At 43.3% G+C, this 18,286-nt stretch overlaps 1 protein-coding gene across 8 annotated transcripts in view; it reads left to right on the plus strand.

The window, feature by feature from the left end:
- RYR3 (ryanodine receptor 3) overlaps positions 1-18,286 on the plus strand; it is a 954,561-nt gene that overhangs the window by 98,246 nt on the left and 838,029 nt on the right. The window lies entirely within an intron of this gene.

Genomic DNA, 18,286 nt, shown 5'->3' on the forward strand with positions numbered 1-18,286 from the left:
TGGGCCACATCAGCATTAATGGTACCCTCAAAGGGGAGGTTGTATTGGTAAGACAAGATATATTTAAACTGGGCTTTTTTTTCCAGAGAATAGGTGCAAGAATTCAGCAAATACCCCCCTCGAACCACATTGAACGATTGGTTTGGCCAAATTGCACTGACAGTGGTAGTATCTTATAAGGGTAATAAATACCAGGAGTGCGTTATGTGTGGAGTTTAGGGGTGCGCTATGCACAGAGTGTGGTTTCAGGGAGCAGGCAGTGGTAGAATGGCTGAAAAAACGCCATGTGTGAGGGCCAAATGAAATGGCCTGGTGGACAGGATTTGGCCCACAGGCCTTGTGTTTGACACGTGGGATCTATAGAGAACATGAGGAGGAAATACAGAATGCAATAGTAACATAAGAGGTACAGGAGACACAGGAGTTACAAACAAAATGTTGATAGACTGTGAAAAGTTTATTTCAATATAAAATCAAAAGGACAAGCAGATCCATTTCTGGGGTTGTAGTGGGACCCCTTCATCATGTCATTATTATAACAGCTGGGTTCTGTAAGTTGCATATTACAATATAGACATATTTTTGTGTTCCTGCCAAGATTTCTTTATAGAGTATCCCATTTATGCTTCCTTAAGTATGCCTCCGTGTCCCATTTTCAACTAGTAACTTTCTGGATGTAAATAATAAATGAGTCAAGGGAATAAAGCAAAGTCCACATAGGCGATATGATGTTTTTTGCATATAATAAAAACATTGTTGAAGTCTCAGTGATTATAATAAAATGGCATACTTCTAACCTTCAGCAAAAGTATCATTAGTCACAGTATGAAAAATGGAGGAAATGAAAAGTGTTGACCATAGCAATCATATGCCACAGCTGTTATCTGCTATTTTGTAACTTGCCCTAGAAAATGACAGAATGGACCTCGTTGTTCTTGGCATTAAATCAATATGCCCTTACCTTTAGTCTTAGAAATCAACTTTTTTTTTTTTGTATGTGTAATTATATTAACTGTGCAATAGACATGTTTCTCCTAATCATTCTGACTATTAACAGCCTAAACATTTTGTCTGCTTTAGCTGATAACCTTCTGCAGTTGCCAGTAGCCCATAGACAGTAAATATTTCACATTCTATATTATAGTTACATAGATGAAAGGTGTGTGAGTAATGTTGCCCTGAAAACAGATGGTGTGAAATTGGTCTCCAACACCGTAATTTATCACACATGCCTCATGAGGATAGAAGTGCAGTAATACACTGGCAAGCTTCTTTTCATGTTATATGTACTCAGGTTTCTATACTATGTTTAGAGAATGCAGATCTTCAGAATGTGTGCATGTGTCATTCCGTTTAGAAGACAATATTAGCCTCTATATGTGCCTGTGCCATTTCTAAATATGGAGAATCTTACATGCAGATTTAAAGCAACATCCCCTTATGAAAAATTTACTTTGCACTAGGCAAAAATCTGTTTTCCTATTGTAAGCTACGGTAATAAGATAGCATTTTCTGTATGGCAGTAAATATGGAGTGCCTTTTCACTTGTAAATGATATAGGCTAATACATGTAAAACATCTGGGCAATTCTTCACTGGCACAGGTGGCAGCTGTTTCTGCTTTCTAGGAACAATTTTAGATTGTACAGATTTGACACAGAAACTGTCCCTGGATGGTCAAGATTTTTAAGTAAGGTATCAGCTGTATAACATTTAGGCTCTATGCACACTGGGCATTTTAAAAACGTTAGTAATATTAGCTGTGTGAAATCATGTTAAAAACGTGAGTTTTCCAGCGTTTTTTAGTGTTTTTGCATTAGCGTTTAGCAGCTTTCTGCTGTTTTTTTTTTTTCGCGTTTGCATTTTTTAGCGGGTTTTTTTACAAAAAAAACCATTTACTGCGTTTTGCTGCAGTTTTCAACGTTAGAGTGTTTTTACAGCTAAAAAACTCCTCTAGAAACCCACTAGTTCTGGGTTTTTTTTCCAGCCAAAATATGCCCCTACCAAGAAACGCTGATCACAGTCCATGTGTGCATGGACACATAGGATAACATGCTGGGGAGTTTACTGGCTGTAGAAAAAAACATCAAAAGCCAAAAACAGCCACTGTAAAAACGTCCACTGTGCATGAGGACTTAAAGTACACAAATTGTATTTTTCTTTATTAAGTGTTCTTGCATGGCAAGACCACTTACTGTTATCTCACATATATATTCTTATTATTATAGCCAAATTTACCATCCTAACTCCTCCCACAGTTTTTACACTACATAGACAGTAATATACCAAAACGATTGTTCCCAATTGGTGTGCTATTACTTTGTGGAATGTTTCGCCGAATTGTTCACGAAATATCAGCGTTTTTGTGGTGAAATTGGTCCCATAGGAATGAATGGCGAAATGTTCAAAACTAGAGTGGGAGCTGACAAAAGCTAGAGTGTGAGCTGAAAAATCAGGACATGATTTCCAAACTGCCATCACTCCCTCATTTTCAAGCCCACCTACACAAATCTTATATCAAAACGTTCTGCTATCCCTGCTGCCACTAAAAATGTCCACGACTAAGTCATAGTCCTGATAGTTTTCACAATATGACCATTTGTTTACAACTCATGCTGCCCATTGACATTCATTGAAACTCCACTCTTGCTACCTCAAATTTGAAGGGCAATTTCTAAACTGCGACTGTGCCTTCATTTTTAATTTTTCAGTGACATATTATGCATCAAAATGTAGGTCTGGGTCTTGTGACAATATAAAGCTCTTCGCTGTAGGATTTATAGTTTTTAAAACTACGACCATTTGAAGTTGCCAGTGAAGTGAGCAATTTGGAGCAGTTTGTTTTTAACCGCTCTTCTCTGCCCTATTTGAAATCTAATTTTGAATTCTTGACAGTTTGGCCGGCTTCTGGTTAAAGGTTTGGAAATAAGTTTTCTACAGTAGAGAGTATTTGAGGTGTTTCAACTAGCTACATTTATGAAAAGAAATTAGACTTTTCACAGTTACTCCAGCCACTCCAACCACACAACAGTTACGCAAGCCACTCCACCCACTTACTCCACCCACTCCAGTTGTAGACTACTGGTAGAGGCAAGAACACTTCACACAATTTCCCCAGAAATTGTGGCTTTTTTAGTTTATTATACACCTCTGTTATACTGTGTTCCACGGTGCTTACATTAAAAAAACATTTATAAAGCCTTTAGAGAAACTGTAAGGTATTGTTTTGTTTTGTTGGTTTTTTAACAGATATATATTTCATTTTGCATAAAAGTAGAAAACAATACAAAACTCAAAGAGGTCTAGTTGGTACATTGTACAAAAGATACATAAAAGTGATACGGTACATAAACTGCAGCAAATGCAATTGGCGGCATAGATATTTCTCAGATACGACAATTGAAGCATCAGAGTAGTTCAGGACAAGGAGCAGTATAACCTTATAAAATATAGGTGCACAACAAGGAAAACAAACACTCATAATTCAATTCTCAGGTGAGGAGGGGAGGGGAAAGAAGGAGGGGAGAGAGAGGGGATTTGGAAAGGGAGGAAAGGGAAGGGAGGAGAATCAGTAAAACAATATTCTAAAGTTAAGAAAAAGTAATCAGCAGAAAAGTAGGTTGCAGTGGGCAACCAAAAAAAAATAAGTAAACAAGGGCAAAAACCACTTGCAGAGAGGATATACAAATTAACAATATGGCAAAGGAGTCCCACCACAGAGGTTCTTGCCTGCATCCCAAAGGACACGAAATGTAAATGTTCCCCTGGGACTTTATGCGGCAAGAACCATGATGAGTATACAAATGTATATAAAAAAGAGATATTTATTACAAAATGCTCACACAATAAAAAGTGAATCAAAAGATTCAGTGTTGTAGCTGATAATGCAATAATACATAAACTGAATACAAAACATAAGTAATGTGCATGAAACCTGACAGTCTGTGATACATCAACTGATGTTGTTCAGACAAATCCAACGCGTTTCTGAACTTTTGTTTCCTTCTTCAGGTGTGTCAGGTCTACAACATAAACATCATGTAAAATAAATATAGCCAATATAATACATAATTTACAGACTCCAGACTCCACCTCCGCAACATCGCCAAAATTCGCACGTTCCTAAACCACTAAACAGCTCATCCACTCCCTCATCATATCGCGACTCGACTACTGCAACTCCCTCCTCACTGGCCTGCCTCGCCGCTGGCTATCCCCGCTTCAGTCCATCCTGAATACGGCTGCCAGACTCATTCACCTTTCCAACCGCTCCGTTTCCGCCACCCCCCTCTGCCAATCCCTCCACTGGCTTCCGATTGCGCAACGGATCAAATTCAAAATCCTAACGCTGACGTACAAAGCTGTCCACCATACTGCCCCGAACTACATCACTGACCTAATATCCAAGTACCGCCCAGCACGCACACTCCGCTCCTCACAAGACCTCCTTCTCTCTAGTTCCCTGGTCTCCTCCTCCCATGCCCGCCTCCAGGACTTCTCCAGGGTGTCACCCATCCTCTGGAACTCCCTGCCCCAACCCATCAGATTATCACCTACTCTCCTCTCCTTTAGGCGCACCCTGAAAACCCATCTCTTCAGGGAAGCCTACCCCGCCCCCTGCTAACTTGCCGACCTCCTCCACTTTTCCTACCACTCCATCCCCCACAGCTACCTCCTCCTGTGCCACCATTCCCTCCCTCCTAGATTGTAAGCTTAAAAGAGCAGGGCCCTCGATCCCCTCATGTTTTGCATTGTATTGGTATTGTTCTGTCACATGTTCTGTCCCCCTTTGTAATGTACAGCGCTGAGCGAACTATTGGCGCTTTATAAATACTGTATAATAATAATATAATAATAATTTACATATAATAATATATACAAAAGCTGGTTACTAAACACTTACAATTTGCCTCAAATTGAGTGTTGAGTAACAGAATTTAGTGGGAAATTGCATAAGGATGCTATCCGAATGGCACGTCAAGGCGAGAGTAGGCAGGGACGCCGCAGCAGACCATCCACCAACAGGAACCACTGTCTACACACAGAATATTATCATAGGCAGCTGCTCCCAGGATATCAGAGAATAGAATATGCATTTCCAACCGAGGGCAGGATCCTTGCGGCCAATACAGCAACTGGAGGTAGACTGCAAGCAGGGAGGGCCGTGAGGGATGCATCAGCTGTGATATGGTAAGCTGCCAACCGGTAACATAGAGCAAAGAGGGTACTCATCTGCAAATGGGGTACGTAGACCGTAGACCCAGTAGATATCTGAACAGAGGTCGTGTGGGTTGAGGCCACAGGCCTAGGTGGATAGTACACACTACCCAGGCCCCCATGTTGTAAAGCTGGGTAGCGTTTCAAGCTATTGGCCTCCTCGGGGGAAGTAAAGAACTGAACAAAGTTACCTTCTTGTATCAATAGTCTTGCTGAGAAAAGCATACTATATTTGGTCCCCTTCCGACGGAAGCCAGCTTCACCTGCAGCATCTGCGTCTCCACTGAATAGCCTGGGAAGATCATCAACTTCATGACAGGGTGTTTTTTGTTTCCTGGATTCCTGGAGAACCAAATCCCTGGTCATGGAAATGAAGGAGATGTAGGATGAAGGTGTGGGAAGGCACACCAGGGGGGCCCCAATTTGATGGCATTTCATGGGCCCTCTCCAGTAGGAAGTACAAAGAAAATAGCACTTAAGGCAGCAGAGTGCACAGTAACTGTTCTTAAAAAGCCACCAGGTCTTGGCCCTCAGCCCCCTCCAGTGATGTAGAGATTATATCTCCAGTTTTGGTTTTCTGCATCCTCATCTCTAGACTCTAGGTATTTCACCTTAGTACGAAGGGTGTGAAATTGGGCAGACTGTGTCTTCAGAATCCTCGAGGTGACGCTCAGCTTCCGATAGCCAGTTGCAAAACGTCTCCATGTCCCTCCTAATAAGGCCAATGTCAATCTGGAGAGAGTCTATTTTAGTAGTTAGGGTAAACTGGCAGCTTGTAATCGCTTGCATTAGAGTCTGAAACTGATTGTGTTCTGCAGCTGCCTGCTCAGCGGTCTCAGTTTGAGTGGCCATGTTGAGCATGTGGCCCAGTTGCGAAACCGTCTCCGGAGACTCACTCGCTGTATTCATTGTGCATCGGGTCCTCATCTGCTGTCTACCGAAAGTGTTAGCGCCCAGCGGTGCTCCAAAATCATGGAGAAAAGAATCATAAAGTGTTGGAGCTCCTCTCTCACACATTCGCTCTGATCGCCATCTTGGACACGCCCCCCATATGGTATTGTTATTATTAAAAAAGACTTTATTGATTGTCAGCCACACATTCATTGTGTAGGCTAGAATGTTCATTATCTATGGGGTCATAGAGTAGGCCTGTAACCATGAAAGACAGTTTGAAATAGGCAGATAATAGCAAACTAGCTGTTAGAAAGTGCCAATTGATTCAGATCCATTGCTGCAGGGCACTACAGGCACTCCAGGGCACTCCCGAAGCCTGTGATAGCTTAGGTACCTGAAAATTGTGGATTTAAAACCTCCAATATGTTGGTGCAGAGGAATTCCACTGAAGCTTACCACTTATGCAGTGCAGGTAATAGAACAATGTTTACAATAGGGATGGAAGCACTTACTAAATAAATAAAGGAGAATAGATTAATAAAATATGTATGACCTTTTTTGTATCCTGTGTTGTTTGTGTGTGTGTGTACACTTCAAGGTGTCACTAAATGATATTCTTATTTTTCCCCCTCAAAAATAAATTAATAAGTAAATAATGATAATCCCTGCATATCCAATATGTAATGGGCCTGTAATCTATTTTTCATGAAATTGTTACTTAGCATGTTGTTTGCATCATTGTAATTTCCTGTGTGATTTTTCAAACCTCTCCTTTTCTCTCTCACTGCAATTTGTTTGGAACAAGCAGTGCATGTTGTTGTCATGTCTACTGCTCTTTGCACAGTACAAATCCCATAGTCCAGCGGTCACTAAAGAGCAGACTGAGGTCCAAGAATGGCCCGAGCAGCACTCCTGCTCGGACTGCCAGCCCGCCAGACTAGAATGACAGATCCGCCACTCAGCAGGCCAGTCATCCCAGCTAACGATGACATCACGTGTGCACCCTGCCCCTTACAGCTTACTGTTTCCCGGCTCCTGCTCCCTGCTTGTACACAAGCGCGTGCCCAGTCCCCTTCAGCAAGGATCCCAGCAAGCTCCTGCCTCCCACTTCTGTCTGCTCTCAAGGTAGTGTGTGTTCTTTCAGGGGCACTCTGATGGACACATTTATATTAAAGAGAATTCTGATGGACACATTTATATTAAGGGGCACTCTGATGGGCACATTTATATTAAAGAGAATTCTGATGGACACATTTATATTAAGGGGCACTCTGATGGGCACATTTAATGTTAAAGGGTAATACTGATGGGCTCATTTAATGTTAAAGCAGAGCTCCACCCAAAAGGGGAAGTTCCACTTTAAGGATTGCTCCCCATTAAGGATTGGCACCTTTGCACGTTTGGGGGGGGGCGGTAGGGGGGGATGGGTACCCGAATTTGACAGTTACCCGCTCCCACTTCCAGTCTGATCGCCTAGAGGGACACACCGCAGGACCGAGGGACAGGTAAGTGGTTGTTTTTTTAAAAGTCAGCAGCTGCAGTTTTTGTAGCTGCTGACTTTTATTTTTTGACAGGGTGAGTGGAACTCCACTTTTAAGGGGCACTCTGATGGGCATATATATATTAAGGGGCACTCTGATGAGCACATTTAATGTTAAAGGGTAATACTGATGGGCACATACTGTGGAAAGGGGCACTCAGATGGGCACATTCTATGTTGTGCCCATCAGAGTGCCCCTTAACATTAAATGTACCCATCAGTAGTAACCTTTAACATTAAATGTGCCCATCAGCATGCCTATTACTTTATGTTAAGGGGAACACTGATGGGCACATTTTATGTTAAGGGTCACTCAGATGGGCACATTTTATGTTAAAGGGAACTCTGATGGGAACATGTTATGTTAAGCAGCACATAAGGGCACATACTGTGGAAAGGGGCACTCTGATGGGCACATGTGATGGAAAGGGGCACTCTGATTGGGAATGATGGCCACATTTTATTCTAAGGGTCACTCTGATGGGCACATTCTATGTTCCTTAACATTAAATGTGCCCAGCAGTAGTACCCTTTACTATTAAATGTGCCCATCAGAGTGCCCCCTAATATAAATGTGCCCATCAGAGTGCTCTTTAATATAAATGTGCCCATCAGAGTGCTCCTTAATATAAATGTGCCCATCAGAGTGCTCCTTAATATAAATGTGCCCATCAGAGTGCTCCTTAATATACATGTGCCCATCAGAGTTCCCCTGAAAGAACACACCCTACCTTGAGGGCAGACAGGAGCTGGCCAGGATCCTTACTGAAGGGGACAGGGTGTGCAATTGTGGACAGGCAGGGAGTGGGAGATGGGAGCAAGTGATCTGCAAGCAGTGGGGCGCCGATGACCGCCCTGCTGAGCAGCGGATCTGTCATTCTAGTGTGTCGGGCTGACGGTCCGGGTAGGAGTGCTGCTCAGGCCATTCTTGGACCGCGGTCCACCATTTAGTGACCGCTGATATAGGGTTAAAAATGGACACAAATTAGAAAAAGATATATACTTTCAATTCTGAACAGAGAATCCATCACAATCAGGGTGGATTTGATTTAAATCAAACTGATTTAAATCACTAGTCAGTAAGGCTTGATTTAAATCCTAGTTTTCTACATAAAGACTAATTCTTGCTGGTATAACTTTAATATGCAAGTAGATGAAGATTTTTAGAATAACAACTTTTCATATTAGTTTTTTATCCCCAGTTTAATAGGTTAATCATTCATATTTGGACAACTTTTCTGTTGTACTTAGGAAGGAGAAAAATAATCATTACCTTAATAATAACAATTTAAATAGATTTATTCAACTGAAACAATAACATTCCAGCATATGTTATTTGCTTAAACAAACATCCATGTTTGTTAACTAATTTGGCTAAACAAAATATATATATTTTAAGAAACCTAGACTGTCAGCCCCTTCCTCCTCACACTTAGTTTCACTTTCTTCTTGTGCAGATCTATTCCACTCCAAACAATCAGAAAAATATTGTTTCTATTCACTGAACTTCTTGAAACTTAGCACTGAAGGGGTTGATTCTGTATTCATAGGTTTGTAGAAGTTAGGATTAAGGTCTTTTTCTTAACTCTGTTCATGTTATAACATTTTTGCTGTGAAGAAGAGGCATGTGATCTCCGCTGAGTTAAATTCAGTTTTGAGAACTGCAAAAGTAAACCAAGCATCTGTGATAATATCTTGTAGGCAGAGAAACTGCCCAATAATCTTACAAAAACCTCTGGAAGAGCATGACATTGTGAATGGATTCATGGAATTTATTTACCAAAAAAATTAAACATATACAGCCTTATTCTACATAATTAAAAAACAAATCTTTATTTCATGATGGAATAACCTTTGGATGGTAATATATTTTTCTCAAAAAGCATTTTATTTAAAAAAAATCTGATTTAAATAAAAAAAATCCGATTTAAATAAAAAAAATCCGATTTTTTTTTTTTTTTTTTTTTTTTTTTAAATCATTGATTTTTATCCACCTTGATCACAATACTCAATTAAGTTCTTCACCTCAATAATATAAAGATCTATACCAAGTGCTGATATGATGACGTATTGCAACAAAAAATTCTCCCTTCACAATGCTCCCTGGTTCCCTAGCTTCCAATCGCATCATGATAATAGAAGGCTGTGGTGTAGCTGAATGGTGATTTCTGTTATAGATGGAGAGAGAGACTGTGCTGTCATTTAGTATTGTACTATACTTACTGGTGTGTTTTAGGGAAACATATACCTATATTGGAAAATATGTGTCCACAACATTCCTGTTGCTGAATATGCTTCTAAGTGTTATTTTAGGTTCTGCAATTTGGCAGAATGGATTCACCTGTTATAGTAATTCAGGGGTAGAAACAAATCATACCAACAACAAAGATATAAAAAAGCTATAACTATCATTAGAAAGATCATTCATCATGCAAACATTTATAAAAGCTGACCCAATACTGGGAATACAATAATAACTAAAACATTTTCTGTTATTCTTATGTTGCACATCATTTATTCACATTCACTGTTATCTATCATGTGTGGGGGGAACAGCCACTAGCTAATGTAATGCTTCAGTCTGTAGATGCTGAAAAAGAGTTATGGTTTCTTTAGCTTATTAGGCCTCATGCACACTGCACCTCAAAAATGCCTGTTTTACAGTTAGTCTAAATGTCCATGCACATATACAGGAGTTTAGAGGCAGGAGCTTCCAAAGAGGCAGAAAAAAAACACTTGTGTGTTCAAGAGAGGAGCATTTTGGCTGAAAAAACACCAAACTGTGCCTAAACACGCTTAAGGACTAGGTGTGTTTTAATGCCTTAGCATTTATTAATTTAAATGACCAGAATAAATTAGTATTCTAGCCAATTAAATCAATTAAAGCCCACTTGCTTGGCACTCCAAAACTGACCTAAATGTTTCTAAAGAGTTTACAAAAACACAACTTAGAACTTACAATGTAGAAAAGTGTTTAGAAGAGCCCCAGTGTGCATGGGGTATAAATGATGCTGGTAAAGTGTTCCCACTGAGTTAATACCTTTCAGCATTCTGTTATACAGGTTTGCTATTGTTATTATTATTATGAGTTATGAGTTATTAGGATTTGTCATTTTTATTTTTAAAAAATGCAGGTAAAGCAGGCCTCACAGTAAAATGCACGTTCTGCTACATTAGATCAGGGATCCCCTCCCTGTAGAAGCTGCTTAATATTAGAAGGATAAAGGTGTACCTTCATGGAAAAACGTTTGAATAAATGTTTACCCCCTGTATCCTGCATTGTAGGATATGACATCACTATCCTGCCAGTGTGGTTCCTGGGGAACAATGAGTACCCAAAATTTCTGAAACATGGTAGGATGATTATGTTGTGCAGCATAATATTTAGGTTACAGTATTGGCACTCTTACTATGATAATTCTTATGGCTATAGGCTATATTTTTTGTTCTTACCTTCTAAAGCAAAATATACTCACCAAGGTCTCCCTATTTAGGTCCATTTTATCTCTGAGATGGACTTTGACAAATGTGCAAATACAATTTTCCTGGTTTTAAGAATATTGCTGCCAAAATATTTGAGTGTTGTATACAGGGCCGTGGATAAGGGGGGTACCACCAGTCCTCCTGCATGGGGCTCAGGCTGGCAGGGGGGGGCAGGCAGCTCGGTGAATAGGATGTGGGCAGGGAGGGTGATTGGTACAGCGGGGGGAGGGGGGGAATTTACTTGAACCTATCCCCTTTATGGCTCTCTCTGGCTTCCTCTCCTCTCCCTTCCACTGGCCTTCAGCTGCTGCAAAGAGAGCCATACAGGGGATTGAATCTACTAATTGCCCCCGCCGCACCCATCACACTCCCAGTGCACCATACATTTCCCCTGCTGCCCAAGATCCCCATGTGTGCCCCCACAGCACTGCCGACTTCCCTTCTCTCCTTCCCACTGGCATCTGCAAGCACACAATAGGATCCATCAGGATGGAGAGGGGGGGAAGGGTCCAGTAAATATGTCACATTTACCAACACCTTCCTATCCTAAATAAACACAATGAGTGATGGGTAACACTTACTCACTGTGTTCATTCATAACTGAAGCATAGTAAACTGTGGGTTATTTGGGTGTAGGGGGTGGGGGGGCTGTCTGGTTGGCTGTATGGGGCCCCCGTGGTTTCTAACAACAGTCCTGGTTGTATATAGACTTGTCCCTGAAAAGGTTATATGCACACACTTGGGGCAGTTCCAGTAAAAATAAAAGTCAGTGTGAGATCTTGGCGAATGGTGTTTCTAATAAATGAAAGTATCAAGGTCTTTAAAATACTTTGAAATATTGGCAGTGATTTCTGGTTGTGATGGACAATGAAAGGAAGAAAATTGGCTCTGTCTGTTCCCAGAAATTTTGTATGTGTTTTTTTTTTTTATATTAGTCATTTAATTTGGTATTGTCGAGCACTGAATGCAATGACAGATATTTATTTGCAGTTGCAAGTTCGGAAATATATGTTATCTAATACGTTCTCCTTATTCTCTCTGTTATGGGTAACTTAGATCCATTGTGGCATTAGCTCTAAGAGGTTCCTTAAGCACACTATATGTGGCTTGATTTGTTTTGTGTATTTTTTTTCCTCTTTGTGAGGAACAAAACAGATTGAAACAGTAATTACTTGCAGTAATATATGAGGATGTAGGCTGCAAGTAAATCAGGGAATGCACTGAACAAAGTTTTTTTTTTTCCAGTCTATTTTTTTGATGTCCTATTGCAGACTTGTGTACCTAATTATCAGTATGCTTCTCAGCATCCAATTGTAACTGTAGAAATACAATTTCTTGTTCCATTCTATATACATAAACTATAAATTTACAGTGGTTATAAACCCTTACATATACCTAGTGAAGTGACTGGCCTCAGGTGATACACAGAGATAAAACAAATTAACCTACATAAGTTGTACCTGTTTATCTATAGCCATATTTCCCTTACATCCATTTAAAGTGCAGAATTTACACAGGATCTTTTGACTCTGAAAAGCAGAGGAAGGGGGGTTGAAGTTACATCAGTGATTGTAGGGAAGAGACACAACCCTCTTCACCCAGCACACATAAACAGAGCTGAGGCTGTCAATCTGTTGGGGATCTCCCCCCTGTCATCATTCTTCTCTTGGTGTCAGGAAAACTTGTCAGAAGTGATTCATGCTGATAGCACAGGAAGGAGGCAGCAGATATGAATGATGCTTAGTGCTCTGGATTGAGACAAGTACACACTATAGAGCAGGCACCACAAAATGTCGGAGTCTGGTCCAGGTCCGGACCCAATCACTTTCCAACCCGGACTGCAGTGGTCTTGCTATTTAAGAGCTTGCTCTTCTCTTAGTTGTCACCGCCATCATCTTTGCAGAGCCGACAGCGGGAGACAGGATAGCTCTGGAGGGAGGGCAAGAGTTGCCTGAAGTAAACAAGCAGGTGATGCAGGGCATTACAAGCAATCAATCACCAACTTGTAGCTCCCTCCACACTTTTAGACCTGCTGTGCCTCCCACCCTCCCATTGGTGTAAGGTAGGTAGATGTGATCGGGAGCTGAGGACATTAGTGTGAATGGGGTAATGTGGGAGAGCTAGCTGAGAACAGTAATGTGGGAAGGGGGAGGAGGGTGGCTGAATACTGTAATGATGGGGGCTGAGTACTGTATTGTGTGTGGAGGCTGAGCACTGTAATGTGTGTGTGTGTGGGGGGGGTACTGTAATGTGTGTGGGGGCTGAGTACTGTAATGTGGGGGGAGGGGAGGGGAGTACTATTGTCTTGGAAATTCGCTTTAATGAATTTCTCCTTACCGTGAGTACTCGCAGTTGGATGCGCAGAAATCCCCCATAAAGCTGTGCGAATTTCGCTTACCACGACTGCAGCTAAATTACACGATTCCTGCCCATCCAAATACTTTGGTTCTGTTGAAATGTGGGGGTGGAGCTCCGTTACCCTAGAATGATCAAACGACACTCAGGATGCTGTTGCAACTCACATAAGGGCTGATTTTAGACCCAGCTCTCTGTTTTATTAAAAATACACACATGCCCCCCACATGAAGAAAGTCAATCCCCTCCCACCGAACAATGCAATGGGGATTGCCTATACAGAGGATGTACATTCCAATTGGAGCATAGCCTTTGCTATTATCTATCACTGGTCCTCCCCCATGAGTCTTCTGAGGTCAGCAGACTTCCTCCCCTTCCCCCCTATGAGCCATCTGAGGTCATATTTCCTGTCCTACTAGCTTCTATTGGTATGCAAAATTCTCTGCACAAGCACTCCCTAAAAATATCAGTCTGTACCTGGATGGGCCCGATACGATCTTTATTAAAACACATCCATCCGAGATACAGTTCAGATTAGTAATGGGTTGTAAGATATGCATAAGCCTACACGTGGAGTTCACACCGCTTGCGCATTGCGTTATGAAGCCCATGTGGTACCATGCTGCTGATATGTGGATACAGGCCCACGGTCTACTGACAGCAGCATTCGCATGGAATGCCGTGGTGGTATACACGCCGGTCTATAAGCGCAGATCTGCCATCTCATCCATTACCAAGCTGAGTACTGTAATACATACATTGTACATGCGCATGGCCCAATTGCAGCCTTCAGAGCTTTAATTAAGCCACACGAGAGACATATGAATAACACGAATATATGACACATTTAAAGTTCGACCAATAATACAAAATTTCCATGACATTCCCTCCTGTTTTATCATATTCTCCTCGTGTCCCTTCTTGATCTTCTTCAGCTTGATGGGTGTAGTCTCAAACTTCAAAGAGTTCCTGTAGTTGTCCCTGAGAATAAAGCTCCACGGGGTACCTGAAACAACAAGACCCGACGCAGACTCGACGCAAACAGGCTTGATTGAAGCGATGATCCTCAAGAGCGTTGGAACCTTCACTACAGGAAGGCTCTTGCAAAAACCACAAACAGACTGGTATGAATAAAGCTTGTGATCCCACGGTGGTCTGGGGAGATCCAGCAATAGATTCTCAAATTGCCCCTGCAGACGGGGCCACACAAGGCTGGTCTCGACCCAGACAGTTTTCCAAATCGCAGACACAAACAATGATGAGGCTTGAAGCTTGCTTGAAGGTCTTGGAGAATGTGGTCTTCAGAGAGATAAATTAGAGGGAAGCCAGGACGTAATCTGTAGAGAAGGTGGTTGGTTGGTGAGGTCTTCCCCCGATCAGTGGTTGGAGTGGGATCCCCGGAGCGGGCATGGAGATGTGGTCGTCTGCCCGAGCTTGGCTTACACGGTCGATGAGGCAACAGGAACATCTCACCGCGGCATATAAAAGGCAGATGAAAAAGAGAAGCATCAGGATATACACTCCCACTTCCTTCAACCAAGATCCGATGGAGAACAGGAAATCTCCCAATCCTCCCAAACCCTTGAACGGATTCCAACCCTCACTAGCTATAGCTCTAGCTTTTCCCTGTAGTTCACTAACTTTGTCCATATGGGCCTGGACCTTGTCATCGGTGTCTTCTATCCAAGTACAACAATCCTCTCCGATGAACTCACAGAACCCCCCTTTGGCGGCTAAAAGATAATCAAGGGCCATCTTCTCCTGAAGCACTAAAATTCCCATCTGCCGTTGTTCTTGGGCAATTTCTCTGACAGCCTCTACGGTCTCGTTAAACATACTATCCACGATGACAGAAAAATTGTTCAGGCGCTTCATAAGTTCTATTCCCCATCCTGTCCATGAGGGGAACCAAGCCCATGCCTGGTCGCCCTCAGAGAACAGCTCCCTGCGAACTCTCCCTGCCATCCTTACCTTCTTGTGGACCATCAACTCTTCATGATCCATCACTACATAGGATGCGGGGACTAGCTTTGTGAGGGCACACGAACCTTTCGCGTTCTGGGGAAATGTTCTATAGGCTGCCGAACCACACAGAAAATAGTATGGACCTGTCAGAGCAGAGCAGGAAGAGTTCCTCGTTCGGCCTCTGGCACTGAGCAACAGTTGCACAGACTGGGGGATTGCTCCCTCAGTCTGCACATCACATCCGTCCTTCCAACACACGTGGTCTGGTCGGTCAGTGTGGTTACTCAGAAGGGAAGTCTGGTTAGTCAGATTGACAGTTATACCTCCCTCGCAGGTGGTAGTCCCAACAAACTTGTTACCTGTGCCAAAGCTGATGTTAAAGCACACCTGAGGGCTGCCTAGCTGTCCAGTTACCCATAATGGACTGACGAGGGTCCTACAGGAGCTAGAGCTAATATTGGTGCTGAAACTGATGTTACCTGCTAAAAATGTGTCATTAAGTTCTACCGATAAATGTCTACGTGGGGGCTGACCAGGGGTCCCTTGCTTTTTCATGCCGACGCGGATGTCATATAGGGCATGAACAGCGGCCATTGCGGACATGTGATGACTGGGTGGGGGCTTAGAGCATACTCAACAGTTGGTTTTGTTGGCGGTTCTGGCTAAACGCAGGTGCATTTTAAATAAAAGGTTGGGGTATCTGCCGTCTTTTCCTCCGTTCACACACATGTATGACATACAAACAAAAAGAAAAAGGAAAATGACACCCCTCATTCTCTGGTGTAGCTGAAAAGCTTCTTGCAGTGGCTTGCGTGCACCCAGTTGTCTCGTCCCTCGAGTTTGAGTGAGGTAGGTGTCGTCAGCTGGACTTGGTATGGTCCGGTGAACCGTGGCTCGAGTCCGGTTCTTTGATGTTTCTTTAGGACGACCCAATCACCTGGCTCAATAGAAAGAACACCTGTTATTGTATTTGGATCGGGGAGCGATTCGCGAACCCGATGGTGTATCTTCTGCAGCTCCCGTTGCAGAGATTGCACATAACCTGTAAGCTGTGAATGCAAAGACGACAACTGTTGAGGAAAGTACAACCCTGTTTTGGGAGGTCCCCCAAACAACACCTCGTAGGGTGACAGCCCATGTGGTTGCCGAGGGGCATTCCAGATGGAATAGGGGGCAATGGGGAGACACTCAGGCCAAGGTTTTTGGGTATCGGAAGACGTTCAACCTTACCGCTACTCTCGGGGTGATATGGGGTGTGTCGCCGCTGACTCCAGTTCCACCAAAGAGATGCAGTCGTGTCCTTTGGAAGAGAGATTAGTAGTGGACAAAGAAGACATGTTAGCAGAAGAGGTGTTAGTATTGTTAGTCGTGTTGCAAAATTCAGCACTGTCATTGTTGTCCTCCCCCCCCTTCTCATCTTCCGACACAGGAAGAAGAGAAGCTGGGTTAAGAATAGTGCATCGTTTGATAGTGAGGTTAGTAGGGGTTAGGAGGGCTTTCCCCTGAGAGGGGTACCTTGCCTTGGATGTCCTGTTTTCGCAGGACCGTTCTTGCTGCACTGGTGTCGGTGAGGCAAGGGAGGGGATATTTTAATTCCTCTAGAAAAAGATGGATCTGGGCCGACACCGATTTGTCAACTTCCTATGAGAATTCATAGGAGTTACTTACCATGGTGGTCATAGGGGCGGAGGACTCATCAGGAATGAACTGCCACCGACCTTTAGGTAATTGGGGACAGCTCCTCCTCATGTGCCCCGTTTGGTGGCACTGGAAGCACCTGGGTGGGGGCCTATCCTTCCTGTGACCCAGATCCCTTGGTTTTTCGTGTGGGGTCTGGGACATAAGAACTTTGGCCTTGTCTTGTTTTCTTCTATCCATTTCCCTCTCTATTGCCGCAAGAGTGGAAAGGATAGCAGGGATAGACATCTCATTATATTCGGGTCGGGCCAGAACCAGCCTTTCCCGAATTTTAGTATCGATGCCTTCCAAAAATTTGGCCCGCAACAGAATGTGCGTCGCGGTCACCTTTACCCCTTCAGTTGGAGCATCAGGTCCAACTTCCAGATCCGCATCCAGTGCCGTCTGCTTGAGACGGCGCCAGAAGCAGGCGCTTTCCTCATTAGGACCCTGGGTGAGCTTCATCATGTCCGTAGTAGAGGTAGCACCATACATTTCTGGAAGCTTTGCCTTTAGCTGTGTACAGAACTCTTTGCCCCCTGAAGTCATCTCCTCATGCGTGGTTATAGAGCACCCTGCAATCACTGTACTGGCCACTTCCATGCCCACCTTTGCCCGTAGGATCTGCGCACAATCTGACCCACTCATACCATAGCTGAACTGGTTTTGTCCAAACATTCGAGCAAATCCTCTCGGATTGACTCGATAGTCCGGGAGCTCAGCCAGAATAGTGCGGATCTCTGCCGGGGTGAAGGGGACATGCCAAACTACCCGTTCCCCTAAAGTCCGTTCCCCCTGTGCATTGGGAGGACCTTCAAATTGCTGCACCCTGACTGGATAGGCCTCGGTCCGGGAAGAGTGCAAGGGCTGACCCAGCATCATCGGTGGGCTTAGATTAACCACCTCGCTTACTGCACCTTCCGGTTTGAGGTCCCTCAGATCAGGGTATAGCTGGGGGGCAGGGGTCTGATCAGTGGTTCGTAGCGCTTTGATGCAATCCGCCCTGTTTTTTTAACCGGGTGTCTATTCCCCTTGATTCACAGTCTGCAAATCGGTTGTTGAGTAGGCTTCATAGTTGGAAACAGAAGGAGCTGGGGTGAAGCAGGGAGAAGGGAGAGGTAGAGGCAGAGGCTGAGGCATAGAGACAGAAGACACA

Source organism: Staurois parvus, unplaced genomic scaffold (genome assembly GCF_062004578.1).
Source record: "Staurois parvus isolate SC_StPar_1 unplaced genomic scaffold, SC_StPar_1.0 ptg000104l, whole genome shotgun sequence".
Classification (NCBI taxonomy): Eukaryota; Metazoa; Chordata; class Amphibia; order Anura; family Ranidae; genus Staurois; species Staurois parvus.